Source organism: Salmo salar, chromosome 01 (assembly GCF_965601325.2).
Source record: "Salmo salar chromosome 01, fSalSal1, whole genome shotgun sequence".
Classification (NCBI taxonomy): domain Eukaryota; kingdom Metazoa; phylum Chordata; class Actinopteri; order Salmoniformes; family Salmonidae; genus Salmo; species Salmo salar.
In genome coordinates, this window is record NC_138291.1 from 25,382,692 (window position 1) to 25,401,206 (window position 18,515).

The 18,515-nt window shown below is 42.6% G+C and overlaps 1 pseudogene; it reads left to right on the forward strand.

The window, feature by feature from the left end:
- Positions 1 to 10,121, forward strand: part of LOC106577490 (1-phosphatidylinositol 4,5-bisphosphate phosphodiesterase beta-2-like) — a 36,009-nt pseudogene extending 25,888 nt beyond the window's left edge.
- Positions 10,122 to 18,515: the final 8,394 nt, after the last annotated feature.

Consider the following 18,515-nt stretch of genomic DNA (forward strand, 5'->3'; position numbering starts at 1 on the left):
CTGTAAAAAGCGCATGTGTGCATGTGTATTAGACAGGGAAATTATTTGACCTTTTGCAAATACAATATTGGAAGTAATAAATGAGTCAGCCATCCATGCAGGTTATTCAGGGTCCTCGGCCAGCTTATGGTGGTCTGTATTGTGGGTGTGGGTGTTTGATTGTGTGGGTTTTTATGTATGTGTGTATGAGAGAGAGGGAAAGACTGTGTGTTTGTGTGTGCGTGTGCTTGCTTATACAGTGCCTTGCAAAAGTATTCATCCCCCTTGGCGTTTTTCCTATTTTGTTGCATTACAACCTGTAATTTAAATTGATTTTTATTTGGATTTCATGTAATGGACATACACAAAATAGCCCGGAAAAGTGGCGCTTGCATATTTATTCAACCCCTTTGCTATGAAGCCCCTAAAGATTTGGTGCAACCAATTACCTTCAGAAATCACATAATTAATTAAATTAAGGCCACCTGTGTGCAATCTAAGTGTCACATGATCTGTCACATGATCTCAATATATATACACTTGTTCTGAAAGGCCCCAGAGTCTGCAACACCACTAAGCAAGGGGCACCACCAAGCAAGCGGCACCATGAAGACCAAGGAGCTCTCCAAACATGTCAGAGACAAAGTTGTGGAGAAGTACAGATCAGGGTTGGGTTATAAAAAAATGTCAGAAACTTCCACAGAGCACCATTAAATCCATTATACATTTTTTTTTAAGAATATGGCACCAACAACAAACCTGAAGGAGCTGCAAAGCTCCACAGCGGAGATTGGAGTATCTGTCCATAGGCCCACTTTAAGCCGTACACTCCACAGAGGGGGTGCTTTATGGAAGAGTGGCCAGATAAATGCCATTGCTGAAAGAAAAAAATAAGCAAACACATTTGGTGTTTGCCAAAAGGCATGTGCGAGACTCCTCAAACATATGGAAGAAGGTACTCTGGTCAGATGAGACTACAATTGAGCTTTTTGGCCATCAAGGAAAATGCTATGTCTGGCACAAACCCAACACCTCTCATCACCCCGAGAAAACCATCCCCACAGTGAAGCATGGTGGTGGCAGCATCATGCTGTGGGGATGTTTTTCATCGGCAGGGACGGGGAAACTGGTCAGAATTGAAGGAATGATGGATGGCGCTAAATACTGGGAAATTCTTTAGGGAAACCTGTTTCAGTCTTCCAGAGATTTGAGACTGGGACAGAGGTTCACCTTCCAGCAGGACAATGACCCTAAGCATACTGCTAAAGCAACACTTGAGTGGTTTAAAGGGAAACATTTACATGTCTTGGAATGGCCTAGGCAAAGCCCAGACCTCAATCCAATTGAGAATCTGTGGTATGACTTAAAGATTGCTGTACACCAGCAGGAACCCATCCAACTTAAAGAAGCTGGAGCAGTTTTGCCTTGAAGAATGGGCAAAAATCCCAGTGGCTAGATGTGCCAAGCTTATATAGACATATCCCAAGAGACTTGCAGCTGCAGTTGCTGCAAAAAGTGGCTCTACAAGGTATTGACTTTTGGGGGGTGAATAGTTATGCACGCTCAAGTTTTCTATTTTTTTGTCTTTCTTGTTTGTTTCACAATAAAAAATATTTTGCATCTTCAAAGTGGTAGACATGTTGTGTAAATCAAATTATACAACCCCCCCAAAATCTATTTTAATTCCAGATTGTAAGGCAACAAAATAGGAAAAATGCCAAGGGGGTGAATACTTTCGCAAGGCACTGTGTATGTGTGTATGAGAGTGTGTGTGAGTATTATCCAGTGTCTCCAGCCAACAGATGGTTATCTAAGGCCAGCCATTAGCCACAGATGTTCAAACAGCAGTGTTAGGGATAAGATAGCTTCTGATTTTACTTATCTAACAGATACTGGACCCCTTTAATTACCACTTACACTTACAAAATATTAACTGGAACAAGGTCATACAGCCTGGCTGCAGAATATATTTTTTGAATGGTAGTTTTCATGTTTCATAATGGGCTTTCACTTAAATGGCCTCAAAATCATCTCCAGTGACGAGTGTTCTCTGTTCCCTCCCCAAGTGACTCCAAGGAGACAAAGAAGTAAGGGCAGTCAAAGTGCTCAGGTTCAGACAAGGCAAGGTGAGCTGAATGTGTACTTATGGAATCACATAAAAGACCACTCATTCAACTCATTGATTCTCTCATTGTTCGATGTACTGGTACAGTACAAACAATACAGAGCTCATGTATTCAGAGCTTTAAATGCAGGTTGGAAAGTGAAACTGTTTGCACGTGGTAGAGTGCTGCTGTGTTCTGAGTTGGAACAACTTCATCTTAGACAATGACTACATAGTTCATAGTTTAATGGTAACATAATCAATTAGATAATTTGTATATATATATATATATATACTTAGGCTGAAAAGGGCAATGAGCGTAGACCTGGCTGAGGAGTCTGCCAAGACTGATACAGTGGCAAGTATATTCCTTTTGAGTTAAAATAGAACCTGCTATTACAGATTATAATTATAGATGTCTCAGGTCTATTACTTTAATGGCAACACCAGGATGTACACGTGTCTCTGTAACTATTGCAGTGCTTTCCACATCCACATTGGGAAATTCACATGGTTTTCATTATCATTATCTACTGTGGTAGACAGGGAGAGTAACTATGGTTACACTGACTGAAAGAGCTTTTCCAGAAGTGTATTGTACACAAAAGTGTCTGATTCATTCACATGACCACCCTGTCTGTTCACTCACACGCAGACACACGTGCATGCTCTCTCTCTCACTCTCTCACTCTCACTCTCTCACTCTCACATTGAGTTGAGGGCAGAGCAGAGCACCCTGACCAAAGGGCTGGCCTGGCTGTTTATAGGATGTTTACACAGAGTGAGGACAGGGCACATGGGGAGTGGGAGAGAGAGAGATGTGTTGTGTTGTGTTGCTCTTCTCTTTACCATGTTGGCTCATCAGGATTCAGCCCAACTGCATCTGGGTCACCAGCACATCACGTCTACTCTGCTCCTTTCACACTAGTTCAATCTGGTTGATCTGAACACCTCAACAAAGGAGGGTTTAAAAGTAGATTTTATGAAGTCTTTTGCTCTTTCATACAGTACTGGTCAAAAGTTTTAGAACACCTACTCATTCAAGGGTTCTTCTTTATTTTTACTATTTTCTACATTGTAGAATAAGAGTGAAGACATCGAAACTATGAAATAACACATATGGAATCATGTAGTAACCAAAAAAAAGTGTTAAACAAATCCAATTATATTTCAGATTTTTGATTCTTCAAATAGCCACCATTTGCCTTGATGACAGCTTTGCACACTCTTGGCATTCTCTCAACCAGCTTCACCTGGAATGCTATTCCAACAGTCTTGAAGGAGTTCCCAGATATGCTGAGCACTTGAATGCTGATTTTCCTTCACCCTGCGGTCCGACTCATCCCAAACCATCTCAATTTGTTTGAGGTCGGGGGATTGTGGAGGCCAGGTCATCTGATGCAGCACTCCATCACTCTCCTTCTTGGTCAAATAGCCCTTACACAGCCTGGAGGTGTGTTGGGTCATTGTCCTGTTGAAAAACAAATGATAGTCCCACTAAGCAGCGTATCACTGCAGAATGCTGTGGTAGCCATGCTGGTTAAGTGTGCCTTGAATTCTAAATAAATCACAGACAGTGTCATCAGTAAAGCACCCCCACACCATAACACCTCCTCCTCCATGCTTTACGGTGGGAAATACACATGCGGAGATCATCCATTCACCCACACCGCGTCTCACAAACACACGACAGTTGGAAACAAAAATCTCAAATTTGGACTCCAGACCAAAGGACAGATTTCCACCGGCCTAATGTCCATTGCTCGTGTTTCTTGGCCCAAGCAAGTCCCTTCTTATTATTGGTGTCCTTTATTAGTGGTTTCTTTGCAGCAATTTCACCATGAAGGCCTGATTCACACAGTCTCCTCTGAACAGTTGATGATGAGATGTGTCTGTTACTTGAACTCTGTGAAGCATTTAGGCTCATTAGAGGCTGGTAACGCTAATGAACTTATCCTCTGCAGCAGAGGTAACTTTGGGTCTTCCTTTCCTGTGGCGATCCTCATGAGAGCCAGTTTCATCATAGTGCTTGATGGTTTTTGCGACTGCACTTTAAGAAACTTTCAAAGTTCTTAAAATGTTCCATATTGACTGACCTTCATGTCTTAAAGTAATGATGGACTGTTGTTTCTCTTTGCTTATTTGAGCTGTTCTTGCCATAATTTGGACTTGGTCTTTTTCCAAATAGGGCCATCTTTTGTATACCAACCCTACCTTGTCACAACACAACTGATTGGCTCAAACGCATTAAGAAGGAAAGAAATTCCACAAATCAACTTTTAATTGAAATGCTTTCCAGGTGACTACCTCATGAAGCTGGTTGAGAGAATGCCAAAGCTGAGAGAGTGTGCAAAACTGTCATCAAGGCAAAGGGTGGCTACTTTGAAGAATCTAAAATATATTTTGATTTGTTTAACACTTTTTTTGGTTACTACATGTGTTATTTCATTGTTTTGATGTGTTCACTTTTATTCTACAATGTAGAAAATAGTAAAAATAAAGAAAAACCCTTGAATGAGTAGGTGTTCTAAAACTTTTGACCGGTAGTTTGCATTTCAGAGAGGGGTTATAATGTGATAACTTATTTGGTCAACACAACAAAAGACCACTTGATGGAATTGGACAAGTCTAATCTATTGTGACCCAACAGTATTGATCTCCTCTGGCAAGAAAAAGTATGTGAACCCTTTGGAAATACCTGGATTTCTGCATAAATTGGTCATAAAAGTTGATCTGATCTTCATCTAGGTCACAACAATAGACAAACACAATCTGCTTAAACTAAAAACACACAAACAATTATACGTTTTCATGTCTTTATTGAACACACTGTGTAAACATTCACAGTGCAGGGTGGGAAAAGAATGTGAACCCTTGGATTTAATAACTGGTTGACCCTCCTTTGGCAGCTATAACCTTCTGTAGTTGCGGATCAGACCTGCAGCCCTGCAGGAGGAATTTTGGACCATTCCTCTTTACAAAACTGTATCAGTTCAGCAATATTCTTGGGATGCCTGGTGTGAACCGCTCTTTTGAGGTCATGCCACAGCATCTCAATCGGGTTGAGGTCAGGACTCTGACTGGGCCACTCTAGAAGGCGTATTTTCTTCTGTTGAAGCCATTCTGTTATTGTTTTACTTCTGTATTTTTGGTCGTTGTCCTATTGCATCCCTCAACTTCTGTTGAGCTTCAGTTGGAGGACAGATAGACTAATATTCTCCTGCAAAATGTCTTGACAAACTTGGGAATTCATTTTTCTGTCAATGTTAGCAAGCTGTCCATGCCCTGAGGCAGCAAAGCAGCTCCAAACCATGATGCTCCCTCCACCGTACTTTACAGTTGGGATGAGGTTTTGATGTTGGTGTGCTGTGCCTTTTTGTGTGTTCCTTCCATATTCAAATCAAATCAAATTTATTTATATAGCCCTTCTTACATCAGCTGATATCACAAAGTGCTGTACAGAAACCCAGCCTAAAATCCCAAACAGCAAGCAATGCAGGTGTAGAAGCACGGTGGCTAGGAAAAACTCCCTAGAAAGGCCAAAACCTAGGAAGAAACCTAGAGAGGAACCAGGCTATGAGGGGTGGCCAGTCCTCTTCTGGCTGTGCCGGGTGGAGATTATAACAGCACATGGCCTAGATGTTCAAATGTTCATAAATGACCAGCATTGTCAAATAATAATAATCATAGTAGTTGTCGAGGGTGCAACAAGTCAGTAACACAAGAGTAAGTGTCAGTTGGCTTTTTCATAGCAGATCTTTGAGAGTATCTCTACCGCTCCTGCTGTCTCTAGAGAGTTGAAAACAGCAGGTCTGAGACAGGTAGCACGTCCGGTGAATAGGTCAGGGTTCCAGCAGGTCTGGGACAACAGGTCTGGGACAGGTAGCACGTCCGGTGAACAGGTCAGGGTTCCATAGCTGCGGGCAGAACAGTTAGAACTGGAGCAGCAGCACGGCCAGGTGAACTGGGGACAGCAAGGAGTCATCAAGCCAGGTAGTCCTGAGGCATGGTCCTAGGGCTCAGGTCCCCTGAGAGAGAGAAAGAAAGAAAGAGAAAGAGAGAATTAGAGAGAGCATATTTAAATTCACACAGGACACCGGAAAAGACAAGAGAAATACTCCAGATGTGACAGACTGACCCTAGCCCCCCGACACATAAACTACTGCAGCATAAATACTGGAGGCTGAGACAGGAGGGGTCAGGAGACACTGTGGCCCCATCCGAAGAAACCCCCGGACAGGGCCAAACAGGTAGGATATAACCCCACCCACTTTGCCAAAGCACAGCCTCCACACCACTGGAGGGATATCTCCAACCACCAACATACCATCCCGGGACAAGGCCGAGTATAGCCCACAAAGATCTCCGCCACGGCACAGCCCAAGGGGGGGCGCCAACCTAGACAGGAAGACCACGTCAGTGACTCAACCCACTCAAGTGACGCCCCCCTCCCAGGGACGGCATGGAAGAACACCAGTAAGCCAGTGACTCAGCCCCCATAATAGGGGTAGAGGCAGAGAATCCCAGTGGAAAGAGGGGAAACCGGCCAGGCAGAGACAGCAAGGGCGGTTCGTTGCTCCAGCCTTTCCGTTCACCTTCACACCCCTGGGCCAGACTACACTTAATCATAGGACCTACTGAAGAGATATGTCTTCAGTAAAGACTTAAAGGTTGAGACTGAGTCTGCGTCTCTCACATGGGTATGCAGACTATTCCATAAAAATGGTGCTCTATAGGAGAAAGCCCTACCTCCAGCTGTTTGCTTAGAAATTCTACGAACAATTAGGAGGCCCGCGTCTTGTGACCGTAGCGTACGTGTAGGTATGTACGGCAGGACCAAATCGGAAAGATAGGTAGGAGCAAGCCCATGTAATGCTTTGTAGGTTAGCAGTAAAACCTTGAAATCAGCCCTTGCCTTAACAGGAAGCCAGTGTAGGGAGGCTAGCACTGGAGTAATATGATCAAATTTTTGGGTTCTAGTCAGGATTCTAGCAGCCGTATTTAGCACTAACTGAAGTTTATTTAGTGCTTTATCCGGGTAGACGGAAAGTAGAGCATTGCAGTAGTTCAACCTAGAAGTAACAAAGGCATGGATACATTTTTCTGCGTCATTTTTGGACAGAAATTTTCTGATTTTTGCAATGTTACGTAGATGGAAAAAAGCTGTCCTTGAAACAGTCTTGATATGTTCTTCAAAAGAGAGATCAGGGTCCAGAGTAACGCCGAGGTCCTTCACAGTTTTATTTGAGACGACTGTACAACCATCCAGATTAATTGTCAGATTCAACAGAAGATCTCTTTGTTTCTTGGGACCTAGAACAAGCATCTCTGTTTTGTCCGAGTTTAAGAGTAGAAAGTTTGCAGCCATCAACTTCCTTATGTCTGAGACACAGGCTTCTAGCGAGGGCAATTTTGGGGCTTCACCATGTTTCATTGAAATGTACAGCTGTGTGTCATCTGCATAGCAGTGAAATTTAACATTATGTTTTCGAATGACATCCCCAAGAAGTAAAATATATAGTGAAAACAATAGTGGTCCTAAAACGGAACCTTGAGGAACACCAAAATTTACAGTTGATTTGTCAGAGGACAAACCATTCACAGAGACAAACTGATATCTTTCCGACAGATAAGACCTAAACCAGGCCAGAACTTGTCCATGTAGACCAATTTGGGTTTCCAATCTCTCCAAAAGAATGTGGTGATCGATGGTATCAAAAGCAGCACTAAGATCTAGGAGCACGAGAACAACTCAACTGTAGTTTCATTGTCCACAGAATATTTTGCCAGTAGTATGTGGAACATCCAGGTGCACTTTTGCAAACGTGCATCAATGGTTTGTTTTGGACAGCAGTGGTGTCCTCCCATGAACACCCATGAACATCTTGTTTAGTGTTTTACGCATCGTAGAATCGTCAACAGAGATTTTAGCATGTTCCAGAGATTTCTGTAAGTCTTTAGCTGACACTCTAGGATTCTTCTTAACCTCATTGAGCATTGAGCATTCAGTGCTGTGCTCTTGCAGTCATCTTTGCAGGGCGGCCACTCCTAGGGAGAATAACAACAGTGCTGAACTTTCTCCATTTGTAGACAATTTGTCTTACCATGGACTGATAAACATCAAGGCTTTTAGAGATAGTTTTGTAACCATTTCCAGCTTTATGCAAGTCAACAATTCTTAATCTTAGGTCTTCTGAGATCTCTTTTGTTCTAGGCATGGTTCACATCAGGCAATGCTTCTTGTGAATAGCAAACTCAAATTTTGTGAGAGTTTTTTAAAGGGCAAGGCAGTTCTAACTAACATCTCCAATCTCGTCTCATTGATTGGACTCCAGGTTAGCTGACTCCTGACTCCAATTATCTTTTGAAGAAGTCATTAGCCTAGGGGTTCACATATTTTATCCAACCTTCACTGTGAATGTTTAAATGATGTATTCAATATAGACAAGAAAAATGCAATAATGTGTGTGTTATTAGTTTAAGCACACAATGTTTGTCTATTGTTGTGACTTAGATGAAGATCAGATCAAATTTGATAACCAATTTATGCAGAAATCCAGGTAATTACAAAGGGTTCACATATTTTTTTCTTGCCACTGTACAGTACTGTACCATCTAATTTGCTACAGGTAGAGTATCTGACCAGATTAACTGTTTAAAGACATACTCTTCATGTCCTTCAGGCATTCACGTGCACTTGGCACACACACACAGCCATACAAAGTCTCTGCTCTCATTGAAACGTATTGGTACTGTAGTCTACAGACAGCAGTCCTCAGTCGGATGCTCTGGTGAAGAGAAACGTGGCCACACTGGACGAGATAAAAGGCCTAGCCAATCAGGTGCTGTAAACAAACATGCACCCCCACACACACACACACACACACACACACACACACACACACACACACACACACACACACACACACACACACACACACACACACACACACACACTAATTATTTTAATTACTTTCACATACATTTTGATGTAAGTATTCATATATTTTTTGTTTGAAAATACAAGTAGTTGAATATTGTAATGTATTTGGAAATACACTTGGAAAGCATTGGCATGTATTTGAAAATACTTAAATACACAGAGCATTTTCAAATGCACATAAATACTCCCATTCATTTGAACCCAGGTCCTAGGAGTATTTTAAATAATGTTTTTGGAAATAAGTACCGGTATTTGAAAATACTCAAATACACAGAAAGTAACTTTTGAAATAACAAATAATCAAATACACATGTATTTGATCCCTGGTCTGACACATTCACATACACACACCTGTCCGCACATGTCCATACACATGCATGGGTATATAGTGCCGGTTGTCGTAAATGTTGTTACAACAGATTGGCCTTCCAGGCCTTGACCATCCAATATGCAAATGAGCTAACACATGTAATGACGCATAATGCATACAGTTCAATCTTAAGCATGTACAGATACTATATGCCTACCGTTAGACAAATTACAAATGTGGAATTCTAGCTTGTGTTCCAACATGTGCTAGATACAGAATAGTTCCAATGCTGACGTGTGAACATCATATGGAATATTTTTTTGGATGAACGTATAGGCTTTACAATAGATTTTCCAGTTGATCATGCTTCCACAATTAAATATCATGCAGACCTGAAGGCATGGATGCAGAGGTCCTCCACCTTGCCCTTTGGATAACATATACATCTATAAGGGTTAATTATATTGACTTTTAATTAATACTGTCATTAATAAATATGTTTGTTATTTCTTTATCTCCGCGTTGTCTCCCTCTTTGTTACGAACCGGTTTGGGTCATGAGTCTCTGTCTCACCCACTCACCCTCTCTGACCTCTCACCTCCACCTGTCAGCAGCTCTATCAGGGGGCCCTGGCGGAGCATGAGAGGAAGATGAGGTCACTTCCTGATGATCTGCGGGAGGCTGTGAACGTTTGTGTGGGGACCCACTTCGCTGAGCAGGTAGACCAGGCTGGTGAGAAGCAGCAAGACAGGGTGGGCTTCTATGGAAATATCTTCCTGTGGTAGACAAGCTCCTGGACCTATCGCCTCTCCTTCCTCTTCCTCAGCAATAGGAGATAGATTTGTATGGTCAATATCTGAGAATATTGGGCGTAACATGTTAGAGGTGTTGATACTACAGTATGGGATGTTTTTATTACTATTTTTGAATTCTTCTGTTTCACAGTGCTCTAATACAAATCGGAGGGGCTTATTAAGGTTATCTATGAGTTGATGAATTGGATAGTCATCTTAGAGTTTATAGAGGTCCGTACAAGTTGGAATGTTAGGCATTTTTCAAACACAAGCCTCTAACTGTTAAGTCTCATTGTCACAGTCTGTAGTAGTTCTCTTTTTGGCTTAATAGATTGACGAATGAGGTACAATGTGGCGAGAAGGAGAGAGAAATTGCATTTCTCTCAGTCTACTTGAATCAAGGGGATCTGTCACAGTTCAGTTGGACTCGGTTTTATGAATTACATTCTCCCACACATATTTCATACAATGGCTTTCTATGCATAAGGGCACAGAATCCATGTTGTAATTTGCTGAGAAACTTGAGATAAAGGAAAGGTAGGAGATCATAACAGAGAAGTCAACCGTTATGCAGGCTTTGTGTCAATTCTATTCTGTTTTTATGGATGAACTGATGTGCATTTAGGCAGACTTCCTCCCACCGTGGGAGACTATTCATACTCAATCATGTGTATTGTTATAAGACACTTGTTTTCAGAGTTTACGGTAATACAGCTAGCTAACTACAGTACCTTCTGATGATACACTTTCAGTCACATCGCTTGTTTGTTGAATTGTGTGTGTGTGAGCTTGTAGAGCTGTGTGAGTGTGCTTGTTTGTATACAGGCATATATTTAGGCCCAAATGACAAGCGTGTACAGGCCAGGGTGAATCATCAGCAGAATGTCCATTACTGAGTGAACTGAGTGCATCTGAATGACAGACACAGTGAAGACCGGGGAGAAGCAATTTAGTAAAAGCATGCAGAGGCACTACGCAATTTATAACTAGCTATGCTGTTTGAGCTCACTGGCTCTTTTGTATTTAAGCAGATGACACATGTGAAGACTGGTTCCTATTGCCAGAGTGCCTCTGTCTCTCTCTACTTTCAATACAGGGAAACCAGAGATTGGGGCCCTGGCAGATCTTCTGCTGTAAAGCTCTTCTTCTGCCTGTCCTGGCCACCAATCTGGAACACAATGGGCTTACTCATTCATAATTACACATAATTACAATGCTCTTTCTCTCTGTCTATTATGATTTTAGCCCCAAATGGCTAATTCATTCCCACAAAGGCAAGGCGATGAGAGAGGCACGTGCAAGGTGCAGGTCTCACGCCACACATTTGGGGATATGTTGTCAGGAGCTGAGGAATACTCTGAGTTGAGACATTCATCCACATTGGCAGTTAGATGAGGGAGAGGCTGTCACATCAGGAAGAGGCATGGGGACTCGTTTATCAGACCTTTACATCCAGTGACTTCAGAAATTATTCACACCCCTTGACTTTTTCCACATTTTGTTGTGTTACAGCCTGAATTTAAAATGGATTAAATGGAGGTATTTTATCACTGACCTACACACAACCCATAATGTCAAAGTAGACATTTTTGCTAAATAATTAAACATGAAAAGCTGAAATGTCTTCTGTCAAGTATTCAACCCCTTTGTTATGGCAAGCCTAAATAAGTTCAGTAGCAAAAAGGTGCTTAACAAGTCGCATATTAAGTTGCATGGACTCACTCTGTGTGCACTAGTTAAAGTTATAAACAGGATTGTTGAATGACTACCTCATCTCTGTATCCCACACATACAATTATCTGTAATGTCCCTCAGTCGAGCAGTGAATTTCAAACACAGATTCAACCACAAAGACCAGGGAGGTCAGAAGGACAGCTATTGGTAGATGGGTAAAAATAAAAAAAAGCAGATATTGAATATTCCTTTGAGCATGATGAAGTTATTTATTACACTTTGAATGGTGTAATAATACACCCAATCACTTCAAAGATATATGCATCCTTCCTGACTCAGTTGCCGGAGAGGAAGGAAACCACTCTGGGATTTCACTGCACGTGCTTCTTCAACTATTTTGTTTAAAATGTATTTCGAGGCTATATTTAAAGGCCTGTGAGCTATGGTCTCTTTTTAAGGGGAGCCTTTATAATAGAAACAGTTATAAAACACAAATTGAGTTCTAAAGTTATTCCACAAGACACCAGTACCCAAAATGATAGCCTAAATGATAGTGTCTACAAGTTGAAGGCCTATTTTTTTATTTGGATAGGCCTAAATTAAACATTGAATTATTAAAGTGACAGACTAAAGAACTTTGGAGAATTTTTATAATTTTAAATACACAGTCCCAAAATAGAAAGGGGGGGGGGGGGGGTAGAAATCCCCCCCCCCTTCTAATTTCCTTAATTTTGTAGCTAGAGTCACGTACTTTCTGTGGCACACATCAGAGTCAAATACTTTCTATAGAACAAACTTCACATCAGGATAGGCAACTGAAATTAATAATTAATGTATGTGTGTTATATTAAACATAGAGGAGGGAGTAAAATGTAGGCAAGCAATAAACATTTCAGAACAACTAGTAGTCAAATAAGACATGGGAGAGATGACGAATTTTGCCAAAGAGATTTATATAAAGACTAATACACTTGAAACAAATAGCCAAACCGAAAACTGCAGATATTACAAGTGTCTCCCCGCGATTCGCGATCAAAATCTCAACTAGCAAGCAAGTTGCAGCAATGAAGAATTCAGTGCGTGCGCGTTCACGCGAAGGCGGGGTGGGATTCTGGCAGGGGGGAGCTTTTCAGCACAACACCGGCAACCCACATTGCGCACACCTGGCAACCATCATTGCGCATACCTGCTCCCCATCATTAAGCACACCTGGACTTCATCACCACCCTGATTACTCTCCCTTCATATAGCCCTCAGTTGCCTCGGTCATCAGGCTGTGTTGGTTTTTGGGTACTTCAGTACGCATCTCCTGTTTTGTATTATTATGAAACTCACCTTCTGCACCTGCTTCCAGACTCCCTGCGTATATGTTACAATTATGCTATATTTAGAAAGCATATACGTCATTGCAAGCCTTCCTCATACAGTTTTGTTGAATAGGAAATACAAAATATAAAATATTTCATATTTCATCATATTTGTACTGTGTACTTGAGCTTGTGTCCTCAAAAGTGACTACACCTCAGTCATTTATAACAATTTGTACCAGAAAGGTGAGATTTTAACCTTTTTTTGAGCAGCATTACTAGTTATTGTTTATGGCCCTCTCATGATAAATAATACATTTTGGGTATTATGTAGATGACATTTTCAGTTACATTTAACTAGTTAAGGACTGGGGAGTTTTTCAGGATAAAAAAATACATGGAATGGAGCTATGCACAGGCAAAATCCTAGAGGAAAACCTTGTTCAGTTTGCTTTCCACCAGACGCTGGGAAATGAATTCACGTTTCAGCAGGACAATAACCTAAAACACAAGGATAAATCTACACTGGAGTTAATGTTCTTGAGTGGCCGAGTTATAGTTTTGACTTAAATCTGCTTGAAAATCTATGGCAAAACTTGGAAATGGTTGTGTAGCAATGATCAACAGCCAATTTGACAGAGCTTGAAGAATTTTGAAAAGATTAGTGGGAAAATATTGTACAATCCAGGTGTGGAAAGCTCTTAGAGACTTACCCAGAAAGACTCACAGCTGTAATCGCTGCCAAAGGTGATTCTAACATGTATTGACTCAAGGGCATGAATACTTATGTAAATGTGATATTTCTGTATTTAATTTTCAATACAATCGCAACAATTTCTAAAAACACGTTTTCACTTTGTCATTATGCGGTATTGTGTGTAGATGGGTGAGAGAAAAAAAACATATTTCATCTATTTTGCATTCAGGCTGTAACACAACAAAATGTGGAATAAATCAAGGGGTATGAATGCTTTCTGAAAGCACTGTACTGTAGATTATGTGGCGTAATGCAATTCTACATCATTACAGAAAGCAATGTATTGTAAAAACCCTATCTTTGGTATGCACGTTATAAGCACTTCCAAGGGACTGTAGCTAATGTCCATGCTCCAGGTCCAGAAGGTTGGAACTTCCATTCCCCAATTGGACTTCTCCCATCTTCTAATGCTTTGACATTTAAAAAAAGAGGATATCAGTGTCCACAGGCCATTTGCTCAGGACAGCTTGAGCCTGAGATTACTGTCACCTCACATACTGCTGAATGTGTGATACCACTCAGCCTTGAGTCACTTCTATCATAATGTTACATAAGGACCAGCAGAAACTCACCCACCAGCTGGAGGGCGAAGGCCCTAGTCAGGCAGTGTCCTGTCTGGTCAACACCGTGGACAGCTCACAGTCCAGGGAACACAGCACTAGATTAGGTGTATCAATCAACCGCTTTGGTGATCAAAAACTGTGGGACAGATACATTCCTTTCTGGAATTGCACCTCCCTTTTGAGAATCAGTCAGAATAATATAATCTGTGGTGATTGTGATTTTGATTTGATTTCTCTGTCGATGATGAGAGAAAGAGAGAGAGAAAGAGAGAGAGAAAGCGTCTAAGACATGATCATTTCAGTTGACTGAATAGATGGGTGGTATGAGAGAGAAATAAAGCAGATAGGAAAGGAGAGTGTGAATGAGAGAGAGAGGGGGGGGGAGAGAGAGAGAGAGAGAGAGAGAGAGAAAGAGAGAGTAAAGGACATGACAGAAGGTGCAAGGTTTCTCTCTCCCGCTGAAGATGTGTATTAGCCTGTGTGGGCTGAGAGGGGGCGGGTTATGAACAACACCATGTGTAGGGTGGAGAGGGATATGAGCACCCCACACCATCCTACACAAAAGGGCAATACATTCACAGCCCAAGAATAAAAGGGGTTTTCAAGTCCAATCAAATTAACAACCCAAGGCATATTGTTAAATAAGTGGATTTTAACAGGCCCATCTCCTCTAGTTCTATCAAATAAATGCTGAGGGTCTGTCCCATTTTTGCAAGGTCTCAGACCTTAAGATTTAGCCTTTACTTGTGACTAGAATAAGAGTGACTTCTTGGTCCCACCTATGGTTTAAATCGTAATGCCCTCCCACCTGTTTGCCAGGCAGGTCCTTCCCCTGTAATATTTACCCTCAGACCTGCCCAGGTGATTAATTCTGCTCTACCTCTGCCTCCCTGCACCATCTGGAAACACTGTTGCCTAGTGATACCTCCATAATGGCTCCAAGCTCCTTTTTTAATGGGCCCATGACTCACAGTGAGCAGAGTAGCTAAAACAACAACAGTTACACACAGTGGCCCTGGTGAGGTCATGATTCCAACGAGAGTGTGATATTTGTAGCTCTTTGACTGGGACTTCGATAGCACCAAGTCCCAGTCAAAGAGTTACAGAGAGCTCTTGCTCTCTCTAAACTAATGTTTAGTTCTCTAAGCCAATTGCCATTTGGAAATCTGGGAGACCTGTACATTACCCGCATGAGATGCATGGTTAAAAATAGTAGGGGTTTGAAAGAGTGAATTAATGTAATTCATGGCGGGAAACCAATGAATATGACTGGCAGGTCTATCCAAGATGGCGTAGCAGTTCAGATGTCTTTGTCTTTGTCTTGTCGTGTCCCGCGTATATATCTTTTTTTCCCTTTGTATATATTTCATATATTTTTTAAATATTTTTAACCTCAGTTTCAACATACTCTCCTGCAACCCGCATCACCCAATGTGGTATGAATCTGCTATTTTCTATACTTTAGAACCGGAACCCACCCAACAGAAGATAGTCAGCTAACTAGCTATTAGCTAGTAGTCAGTTAGCCACTGCTAGCGGTATTCAGCTAACCTTAACCCAATCAACTCCTGCCAGTCTGCACAGTGCGATTCAACCCAGCGCATACCGGACTGCTTTTTCTCCACATCTCCGGTTTCCTACCCCAAGCTCTGAGCCTTTTCACCTGGATCATCGCAGCTAGCTGCTATCTGAGTGGCTACCCCCTGGCTAACGTCTCTGTCCCGAAGCAAGCACCAGTGAGCCTGGAACTAGCCTCGTGCTAGGCCCATCTCCCGGCTAGCTGAAGAGGTCCATCAGCCACTCTACAATATCTATTTTGCCAATTGGCCTGGACCCCTTTTACTACCGACACGGAGCCCCGCCGATTCCATCACAACTGGTCTACCGACGTAATCCACCCAAGGGGTTTCAACAGGCTCCTCCGTCGCGACGTCCCCTGAAGGCCCATCTTCTAGCTGCGGCCCGCCAGCTGTCTAGAGCATATCAGACTGTTAGCTGAAGAAGACCATCAACCAATTTCTTGGGCTACAATACCTATTTTGCCAATTGACCTGGACCCTTTTACTGCCTACACGGAGCCCTGCCAATCCGAGGGGGCTGTCCGAGGGGGCTACAGCAGACTTCTTCCATCGCGACGTCCCCCTAAGGCCCTTCTGCTAGCCTGATAGCCATGGCCTGCTAGCTGTCTGAATCGCCGTGTCTCCAGCTCGCCTAGCTATCCACTGGTCCCTATGATCACTCGGCTACGCATGCCTCTCCCTAATGTTTATATGTCTTGTTCATTGCTGTTTTGGTTAGTGATTACTGTCTTATTTCACTGTAGAGCCTCCAGCACTGCTCAATATGCCTTAGCTAGCCCTTTTGTTTCACCTCCCACACATGAGGTGACCACACCTGGTCTAAATGATGTCTCTAGAGACAAAACCTCTCTCATCGTCACTCAATGCCTAGGTTCACATCCACTGTATTCACAGCCTACCATACCCGTCTCTGTACATTATGCCTTGAATCTATTCTTCCTCGCCCAGAAACCTGCTCCTTTTACTCTCTGTTCCGAATGTACTCGGCCACCAGTTCTTATAGCCTTTAGCCGTAGCCTTATCCTAGTCCTCCTCTGTTCCTCTGGTGATGTAGAGGTTAATCCAGGCCCTGCAGCGCCTAGCTCCACTCCCACTCCCCAGGTGCTCTCATTTGTTGACTTCTGTAACTGTAAAAGCCTTGGAATCATGCATGTTAACATTAGAATCCTCCTCCCTAAATTTGTTTTACTCACTGCTTTAGCACACTCTGCCAACCCAGATGTCCTGGCCGTGTTGCAATCCTGGCTTAGGAAGGCCACCAAAGGGGGCGGAGTTGCAATCTACTGCAGAGATAGCCTGCAGAGTTCTGTCATACTATCCAGGTCTGTGCCCAAACAATTAGAGCTTCTACTTCTAAAAATCCACCTTTCCAGAAACAAGTCTCTTACCGTTGCCGCTTGTTATAGATCACCTACTGCCCCCAGCTGTGTCTTGGACACCACATGTGAATTGATTGCCCCCCATCAATCTTCAGAGCTTGTACTGTTAGGTGACCTAAATTGGGACATGCTTAACTCCCCGGCCATCCTACAATCTAAGATAGATGCCCTTAATCTCACACAAATTATCAATGAACCTACCAGGTACAACCCCAAATCCGTAAACACGGGCACCCTCATAGATATCATCCTGACCAACCTGCCCTCTAAAACATCTCTGCTGTCTTCAACCAGGATCTCAGCAATCACTGCCTCATTGCCTGCGTCCGTAATGGGTCTGCGGTCAAACGACCACCCCACATCAATGTCAAACGCTTCCTAAAACACTTCAGCGAGCAGGCCTTTCTAATCGACCTGGCCCGGGTATCCTGGAAGGATATTGACCTCATTCCGTCAGTAGAGGATCCCTGGTTATTCTTTAAAAGTGCTTTCCTCACCATCTTAAATAAGCATGCCCCATTTAAAAAATGTAGAACCAGGAACAGATATAGCCCTTGGTTCACTGCAGACCTGCCTTTCCTTGACCAGCACAAAAACATCCTGTGGCATACTGCATTAGCATCAAATAGCCCCCGCGATATGCTTTCAGGGAAGTTAGGAACCAATATACACAGGCAGTTAGGAAAGCAAAGGCTAGCTTTTTCAAACAGAAATTTATCCGCCGCAATTGTTGAAACCCCTATTACTAGCTTGTTCAACCTCTTTCGTATCGTCTGAGATCCCCAAAGATTGGAAAGCTGCCGCGGTCATCCCCCTCTTCAAAGGGGGAGACACTCTAGACCCAAACTGCTACAGACCTATATCTATCCTACCCTGCCTTTCTAAGGTCTTCGAAAGCCAAGGTAACAAACAGATCACGGACCATTTCGAATCCCACCGTACCTTCTCCGCTATGCAATCTGGTTTTCGAGCTGGTCATGGGTGCACCTAAGTCGTGCTCAAGGTCCTAAACGACATCCTAACTGCCATCAATAAGAGACAATACTGTGCAGCTGTATTCATCGACCTGGCCAAGGCTTTCGACTCTGTCAATCACCACATTCTTATCGGCAGACTCAACAGCCT